Source organism: Balaenoptera borealis, assembly GCF_965194805.1.
Source record: "Balaenoptera borealis genome assembly, chromosome: 9".
NCBI lineage: Eukaryota > Metazoa > Chordata > Mammalia > Artiodactyla > Balaenopteridae > Balaenoptera > Balaenoptera borealis.
Genome location: NC_138873.1, coordinates 69,978,442 through 69,988,373, shown reverse-complemented (window position 1 = coordinate 69,988,373; position 9,932 = coordinate 69,978,442).

The following is a 9,932-nucleotide window of genomic DNA, read 5'->3' as shown; positions in this document are numbered from 1 at the left end:
CCCTGGTTGGGAAAGAAACTAATAGTCATTTTTAAAGAGACCTTCTCTGACTCTTTTGTCTAAAAATACCCACCTTCCTGCATGTCATTATTCTCTACCACTGCATGCTATTGGTTTTCTATATAACCCTCACCACAGTTTGTAATTATATACCTATTTATTCATTTGTTTGTTTGTTTATTTTCTGTCTTTGCCTGTTAACTATAAACTTCTCAAGGGAAGGACTATGTTATTTCACTCACCAGTGAATACTCAAAGCCTAGCTCAGTGCCTGGCACAGAACAACTGCTCAAAAAATCTGTCACTTAATGTATGCATAGGGACTTCCCTAGTGGTGCAGTGGTTAAGAATCTGCTTGCCAACACAGGGGACACGGGTTCGAGCCCTGGTCCAGGAAGATCCCACATGCCGTGGAGCAACTAAGCCCGTGCACCACAACTACTGAGCCTGCACTCTAGAGCCCGCAAGCCACAACTATAGAGCTCACGAGCCACAACTACTGAGCCCATGAGCCTAGAGCCCATGCTCCACAATAAGAGAAGCCACTGCAATGAGAAACCCGCGCACCGCAATGAAGAGTAGTCCCCGCTAGCCACACCTAGGGAAAGCCCGTGCACAGCAACGAAGACCCAATGCGGACAAAAATAAATAAATAAATAAATAAATAAATAATTTTTAAAAAAATGAATGGGTGGACAAATGAATATTTCATATAATAGAAGGAAGTCCAACATGCCTTAGGGGAAAAGAAGAGAATGAATACTGTTAGAAATGATCTAAGAAGACATCACAGAGAAGGAGACACATGAACTGAATCTGGAACAATTAATAAGATTTTCCTGGGCTGTGAAGAAGGAAAGCTTTCCAGGCAATGAGAAATCCCAGAGCAGGGGAACAAAGGCATGATATACACGTTTGTGAAACAAAGGCTAGGTGTGGCCAGAGGGTTGGCAGAGTTATATGAGGAAACAAGGCTAAAGGGAGGAGTTGGAGCCCATTGTAAAGAGGTTTGTAGGACTTCCCTGGTGGTCCAGTGGTTAAGACTCCATGTTCCCAATGCAGGGGGCAAGGGTTCAATCCCTGGTTGGGGAACTAAGATCCCACATGCTGCACGGTGCGGCCAAAGTAAAAAACAAAAAAATAAGAAAAATAAAATGAATTTTTAAAAAAAGAGTCTTGTAAGTAGAGAGGATTTTAACTTACAAGGCAAACATAGAGCAAATAGAAGAAGAAGGCAAAGGGCGAAACTCTGGGAAATTTCCTGAGAGAAGTGGAGAGAAAATAGGTTTGAACAGAGCAGTTGGAGAGAAGGAAAACCAAGGGAGGAAAGTGTAATGTGAGACAAGGAAAAGAGAGAGAAGAGGTCAAGAATGTCAGATGCTGCAAGGAGACGAAAGCATTAGAATTTGGCAAATAAATGGATGAGTAATGACCATTAAGAGACTCAGTAAAATAGAGTAAGGGATGCAGAAATCAGATTATAAGGAGGATTTTTGTTAACTTTTTATTTTGAAATAATTTTAGACTTGCAGAAAAGTAGCAGTAAGTAATAAATGATAACTGTGGGGACTTCCCTGGTGGTCCAGTGGTTATGAATCCACCTTCCAATCAGGGGATGTGGGTTCGAGCCCTGGTCGGGGAACTAAGGTCCCACATGCCGCGGGGCAACTAAGCCCGCATGCTCTAGAGCCCACGTGCCACAACTAGAGAGAAGCCTGCGCGCCACAATGAAGAGCCCATGCACCACAACGAAGAGCCCGTGTGCCACAACTAAAGACCTGACGCAGCCAAATAAATAAATTAAATATTTAAAAAAATAAATGATAACTTTGGAGAAGTAGAGAAAGCTAGCAGACACCGCCTTAACCAAGACATCATGGTTCACATCCCCAGTAATAAGACATTATCAACATCATAAGCTCCCAGAATGACATACTGAGAAGGACCAAAAATGCACAGCCTCAGTCTGATCAAGAGAAAGCATCAGACAGACCCAAATTGAGGGCCAATCTACAGAATAGCTGGCCAGTTCTCTTTTAAAATGTCAAAGTCATGTAAGAAAAGGAAAGACGAGAAGCTGTCACAGATGGAGGAGACTCAGGAGATATAACACCTAAATGCAAAGTGGGATTCTTGGATTGGATCCCAGAATAGAAAAAGAACATTAGTGGAAAAACTGGTCAAATCCAAATAAGACACCTGAGTAATGAGCCCACAGATATGAAAAAAATATTTAGTGGCCCTTCTCCCAGCCACAGGAGAGAAAATGGACTCAGCAGAATGAACCCATGAAAGCGCTTATAAATATTTTTATGTTCACTAATGTAAAACAATAAAGATAGCAAACCAAATGAGGATAAGGTTAATGGCATTTCACACATCTTAAATTAGGAATAACAGTGACTATAAAACTAATTCTATTTTCCATCCTTAGTTTGCTAAACATTTTTCAGGATCTCCCTTTCCTGAATGTTCAGTAGATGCTTTGGTGTGTGCTTTGCTTTGTAATGATGGCAGCCAAACACAGTCTTTTTCTTTTTTCTAATCTGGTCATCTCTCCCACTGTTTCACAACCTTTCATGTGATCACACACAAAAATTAGGAAAATATGGGGTGAACTGGAGGGTATTTGGGGAATGTCCATATGGAGCTTGGTTAAAAAAAAAAGAATTATAGTTATGAGAAAAATACAAAGTATCAAATTTGTATAAAACTTTCAAATAAAACACTTTCAGAAATTTCAATGAGAAAGATGAGGCTATGTCTTTATAACTTTTTGTCAAGTTTTACCTTTGAAATGGCTACATGAAATTCATCATCAAGACTTTTTAATGATACCCTCTTCAAATTCTTGATAGTCACTACCTGCAAAAAAATCTTGTGCATGCAGGTAACAAAAAAATCCTTAAACCCACTATTTCACAACCATCCAAAATTTTATCATAGTTTAAACTATATATAAGGGACCTAATGGCTTTTCCTTTTCTCCCATTGACAAATGTCATGTTGCTGTGTATTAATGTGAATGGATTTGAGCTTTAACTTTAGCTTATCAAATAGTTTTAAATAATGAAGTTATAATTTGTCAAGTGCCCATGCATTAGAGCTGTCCCCCTGCAGCTAGTTGGATGCCAGTAAAAGGGCACAGCAGAGGCAAAATAAACAGAAGGGTCCCATCCGTATGAAGACGAATGTGCCCCGTGAGCAGGACCCATCCTGCCAGGCATCCCTGGAAAGCACACCCGCTCCCCAGCCCCATCCACTTTTTCAAAAGCGCCATGCACCACCTGTCCACTAGGGGCAGCAGTGCCTCTGCAGCTGCCTGATGGGATGGAGGTGTTAGCAGTTGGGGAGAGAGCCACCCTCTGGCCACGCTCAGCTTCGCAGTGCTGGGGTGAGCACTTGTGTCTTCAGCTCTAGGAACCATGGGGCCACCCCGGAGTCCACTCTGCCCATGCCAACGGTGACTACATCCCTGATGTTATGACTGTCTTCCACGTCAGAGAGCAGTACCAGAGACACACAGTCACTAGAATAACCATAATTTAATTTAGATAGTTCATAAATTCCCTCCCTAATGGCCAAGGTTAAGGGTTTAATTCCTCCCACCATAATGTCAACCCAAGCATCTGCCAGAAACCCTTTATCCACATGCCCTTCCCACTTCCTCCATCTTGTCAAAGCTGGGGTGCATTTCTGGGTCAAACCCAGGTTTCCTTTCTTCCTCTTCCTTAATCCCTCTGAAGCCATCGTGGGCAAACCACTACTTCTACTCTGCCTCCCAGTTCCCCTCCATTTCCTAGTCCTGACGCTAATGCTGGCTTTTTCTAATTATCTCCAACATGAGTGGCAATTGAGGAAAAGGTATGTAGAAGGAAATTTGCACATCCTGAAATTCTACTTACTGTCAACTTAGCTGAGAATCAATTACTGTTCACAGACAATTTACAACTGAATAAGTGACTATAATTCAAACACACTTTCTGATCAAGAGCATTTGGAGAAAATTGATGCAGTTTTTTGTGCTTCCCACTTTACTATCCTACATTTTGCAAGCATCCCATTAATGAAATGGCTTTAAAACAACAGAATGTCTTCTTTGAAAACATTCTTACAAACTTTCAATCATGTGCCAAGCTTTTGGCCGCTTCTTCAGAGTGTCCTACCCAATCCCCATTTCCCTCACTCTCTCCCCAAAACCTCAGCTTTCAAGTCCTTCAGACGAGTGAGCCCTGGGAGTCAGGTTCAATAGGAAAATACTTTTCCAAACATGTGCTTTTCTGGGGGTCAAAAGAGGAATTCATTAAAAACATCCAACAGTTATTTCCTGTTTATGTCTCCCATTTTGAAGTTCGATGCAATAACTAACTTCTCTCTTCGCTCCAAGGAAACTCAGACCCAGCTTCAGTTCTTCGTGAAAAGTGTTTAATATTTACAATTCCATATGCTATGCAGTTTTGAATAGCAGAATATGGAAATCCTACTTGGCTTTCAGAACAGAGAAATTTCTTTGTATTTCTCCTAATTAAGTTCAAAAAGAAAGTGCCTGAAGGAGGTGTTGATTGAGTAGAGAGGAACTACAAAGGTGAAGCTGAAGTTCACTCTTCGAGACAGAACATCAGTGGACAAGTCACAGTTCAGACTTCAATTTCTTTTACTGTGATGGCTTCTCACCCTGGGAAAACCTCCAAGTTCTCCTATCCGGTATCCAGGGAGAAATGGGTCCTTTATTGGTAAAGCAAAAATTTCATCCCTTGAGAAAACAATGGAATTTGAAAGAAGCAGCACAAAACTGGAGATGAGGAAACCCAGAGTTCCATGCATTCCCAGTCCCTGTACAAGCAAAGCTTTTTGTGCCTCAATTTATCTAACTGTCAAATGGAGACAGTGCCACCTGCCTTAACTTTCGGTCCCTGAGGGGCTGAGTGAGACTCATTGAGGCACCATCTCAGAACTTTCTGGGAAAGTAAAAGTACTGTACTAATGTCAGGTAGTTTGATGTTGATTAACTTTTTATTAAATAAGCAGACCTCTCTGGACCTCTTGAGGTTTGTGGTCCTAATCAACATCTTCATGTCAGCTTCATGGTCATTTACATGTGGATTCTTTGGTTTTACCTTCCTATTGGACCAGGTTATAGACAATTCTAGTTTCTCCATAGATGGCAAGAATTTGGGGCAATATTTTCTCCAGAAGTTTCTTAGCAGTATAAGGATAATAAAGACATCAATATTTGGAATCTTAGATGTCAACTGAGATTCTCGCCAATTTAAGACATTATCTCTCCAAAAGGCAACAATGGTCATAGTAGGATGATGAGATTATGGGCAGAGCTGCTATAAGATTGCACAGTGTGTGCACTGCACAAAGGTGCCCAGCCAGGGGGTAAGGTCGGCCTGACATCCACTTTCCTATGTCATTTAATTATGAAGCCATTCACTCAAGATGCTCTGCCTGGGCATATTGCTGTAGAAAACTCTAATTTGAAAAGACACACGCACCCCAATGTTCATAGCAGCACTATTTACAATAGCCAAGACATGGAAGCAACCTAAATACCCATATACAGATAATGGATAAAGAAGATGTGGTACATATACACAATGGAATATTACTCAGCCATAAAAAAGAATGAAATAATGCCATTTGCAGTAACATAGATGGACCTAGAGATTACCATACTAAGCGAAGTAAGTCAGACAGAGAAAGACAAATATCATATGATATCACTTATACGTGGAATCTTAGAAAACGATACAAATGAACTTATTTACAAAATAGAAATAGAACAGACATAGAAAGCAAACAGAGGGGGAAGGGGTGGGGGGATAAATTAGGAGCTTGGGATTAAATATACACACTACTGTACATAAAATAGATAACCAACAAGGACCTACTGTATAGCACAGGGACCTTTACTCAATATTTTGTAATAACCTATAAGGGAAAAGAATCTGAAAAAGAATATGTATGCATACATATATCTGAATCACTTTGCTGTACACCTGAAATTAACACAACATCATAAATCAAATATACTTCAATTTAAAAAAAAAAAAAAAGATGCTCTGCCTGCCCAGAGAGTCATCTTTTTCCATTCACACAAAGGCTTTATGTAGGCTAGAGGTCTTGACTATGGGTGATTACTTAGATTCTGACAGAGGTTGGGGGAAGAAGTGGAAGTGAGTAGAATTATGGCTTTTCCTTTCTGCTTTAATCCAGTTCAGCCATGTCTGAGGCCACAGACACCTCCAGTGGCCCTTATTGCCCCTCTTGCCTCCCTCTCACACATTTTTCCTTCTGCAACTTTTTGTACCCTCCTCATTCTTCTTTCTCTTCCCTTCCCTCTATCTCTTTCCCTCCCATCTTTTCCTGCCCTTTTCCCTAACTCCCAGGAGACAGACAGGAGCCATCCCTGTTTTACTGGTCTCCTCCTTGAGCCCTGGTCCACAGCGACACCCCTGTAATCACGTAGGAGTTACTGCTCATGGTCAGTTCTCGACACAACTACAAAGTAGTAGACGTCTTGTTTCTTTGTTTTATCCCTTGATCGTCCTGCCTGACACCCCTCCCTCCCTGGTAAACAGGATCCAGGACCTGCAGACAGACCTGGTGGCCTGTTTAACTCATCTTGTTAATGGCATTGTTAATGATGTTAATGGTCAGCTGTGTTGCCTCAGTCAGACGTGTTGCCATTCAAGAAAAAGGTGCCTGGGATCCTGTGTTTTAGACATAAGGAAAGAATCTCACGTGGGAGAATTTGGGGCAGCTCTCTCTGGCTGAGGTGAATCCTGGAAAGGTTTTCTTGAAAGAAGCGCCCCTCAAACATGTGATCATCTTCCCTTAATACCACTTTTAGGCATTTTTCAGATGGGTTTGAAACAAAATTTCCAGCCTCCATGCCTGCCTCTCTGCCTCCTTGCTGCTTATCCATCTGAGATGATCGTCCTTTCTCTAGAGGGCTCCTATCACAGCTTTCTAATTGACTGTCCCCAAAGACGTAACAGCCGCTTTCTTAGCCAGGCTGGTCCAGAATCTCTCCTTGGTGGTCCGGCATCTTCTCTTCCTCACACCCTCACGCCCTCGTGAGCAATCCTAGCCACCCCTGTGGGGTTGATACCACTGAGCACAGGTGACCCTCGAGCCCACTCCTCCAGGCTGGAGGCCTTTCCTAAGCTCCGTGTCTATCGCTGCACACGCTGCCTATTAGACACGCTCACCCGGTACCCCTTAGACACCTCAGGTCGGCATGTCCCAAACTGAACTGTCACTTCCCCCATCTGCTCCCACACAGACCTATTCCATGTCCCAGTTTGGGGCACAATTATCCATCAGCGACCCAAGAAGCCAGGAGTCACACCCACAATCATTTCTTCATTTTCTCCTAATTCCTCCCAAATCTGTCCCCTCCTCTTACCCTCACCGCCAGTAGGCCACCACCATCTCTTGCCAAGACAGTTCTGTAAAGGCCCCAATTCACGATCCTGTGACTGGTCTCTCCCCTTCTCAAATCACCCTTTACCTGCTGCCAGAATGATTTTTCTAAAGGGCAAAGCAGAGCCTATTGTTCCTTTAATAGCACTTCTCAAACTCCTCTGCTTAAGAACTCCTAATGCAAGAAGAGTGAACCAGCTCCCAGGAGGCTTGGGATGGGTCAGAAGAGCAGGATGCAGAAGGCACCACCCACAATGTGAAGTTTCTTTTTAAGTCGCAATTTTTAACCCCATTTTGGCAATTTTGCATTCTACTCTATAATGTATCTGTTTTTGTTTTGAAATTAAAATAACATGTCCCCAAATCTTCAAGCAAGATTGATCCTACAGAAAGGTGCATGTTTAATCCTGTGGCTTCAGGAACCCTCAGGCCCCCTAGTTTGAGAAAGGAAGGTCCTAGCTGGAATGTACATTTCTTTGCATGTTATTTGCATGCCTAGTTGACAGTTGTCCATTTGTCTCTGGAGCTCCAGCCCTCCAACCAGCCCCTGAAGTCCAGGCACACTGAACTTCTTGTCATTCTATGACCATCATACTGGTTCCCATCTCAGGACATTTACCTATGCTGTTTCCTCAAAGTAGACTGAACCCCTCCCCCATCAATCTGCTTATCTTCTAGACTCAAGTATCACCTTTCCTGTGAAGCTCTCCATGACGAAGCCCAGTAGACCAAGTTAACCATTCCTCCCTTAATGTCACCACAATCCATACCTTTCACATAGCATAATCTCACTAGATCTTAATTCTTTGCCTGTGTCTCTCTTCCCTACCGGACTGTGGATGGCTTCAGAGCAGCATCCGTGTCTTATTCTAGTGCTCACCAGGGTTGATTAGGCTGATCTGAATGACCACGGGGATGTCCCCTTCCTCTCTCATTCCTTCCTCCATCCCCTCTGTCACATAGGATGATCCCAGATGGACAAGGGCACTCCAGTCAAGGGTGTATCGCTAGCTTTCTTCTCCTGCTGAATCCTCCAAACAAGCTCTCAAGATCTGACACATAGTAGATTCTCAATGAATATCTATTAAATGTTTGAATGAACCCGTGATCAGCACCACTGTTTTCTCAAATTAAGCTGCATTATCTTTTCTCAGTCTTATCTTCCAGAGAATCCTGATATCTCTGAATCTCCATGATCTAATCATGGGCCAGCACTTACTAGACATTAAATAAATGTATAATAAATAAATGAATGAACAAGTTAAGTAATGTGTGTGCATTTCAGTGTTTCTTTAAAAATACATGCACTCATTTAAATTTTTCACCCAGACACCTGGTGTGTTTACCTACCTGTTAGAAATTGGGTTTTCATTCAGAAATGGAATCTGACAAATTGGTGATGAGTGAATTTTTTTTTTTTTGCAAGTGTTATCTGTGACCAGTGTGATTTTTTTTTTTTTTTTTTAATTTCAGGCTCCCTTAGGAGTTGAAATTTTGGGTGGCTTTGATCTCTACCATAGCTAATCTAATTTAATGGGTAAGAACCATGGTCTATCTCTGTTTATAAGTATAAATGCTCAATAAATGTGACTTTGAAGCATGGCATTACTCTTAAGCATTTGGACAGAGCTAAGTGAAAGTGTTTGTTTCTCCTAGCCCACAATGAGTGCTCAGTGAATTCTTTGCTCGTCATTTGTTCATTCCCATCAGGATCTGGACATGGAACGTAAGAGGATGATATCCTTACCTTAGCCTCTGTTTGGTTACAACCTGCCTGCCAGGAACTAATAAGATGCATTTCTTTTTTTTTTTTTTTTTTTGGTCAGGCATAAACCAGTGGATAGAAACTTCAGGCTGGGGCTGATTTTGTCTTTACCAAACCCTAGAGCAGTGTTCTTCCTTTTTTTTTTTTTTTTTTTCCTGATTGAAAACTTCTACCAGTAAAAAAGTTTCTGACCAAACATCCTCAATATCTGCATATTTATTTATTTATAAATTTTATACATGCATGACCATACTAATGTATCTGTACTTCTATAAAATTCATCCAAATGGTCATCTAAAGGGATAATGTAAAAATGAATAGAAATAGAAGTTATATTTTCTTCCTTCACCCCAATGGATTGTCTCATAACTAGCACACTGGCCGAAGGACTCACAGCTTGCTCTGGAAGGCTTGGTGGGAACAAGATTCTCCAGTGTCGGGTCACTGAGTATATAGGGGCCCACACTGGCTCACTCCCTCCCATTAATCCTATTAAAAGTAACTGGCGGGCTTCCCTGATGGCGCAGTGGTTGGGAGTCTGCCTGCCGATGCAGGGGACACGGGTTCGGGCCCTGGTCTGGGAGGATCCCGCATGCCGCGGAGCGACTGGGCCCGTGAGCCACAACTGCTGAGCCGGCGCGTCTGGAGCCTGTGTTCCGCGGCGGGAGGGGCCGCGATGGTGAGAGGCCCGCGCACGGGGATGAGGAGTGGCCCCCGCTCGCCGCGGCTGGGG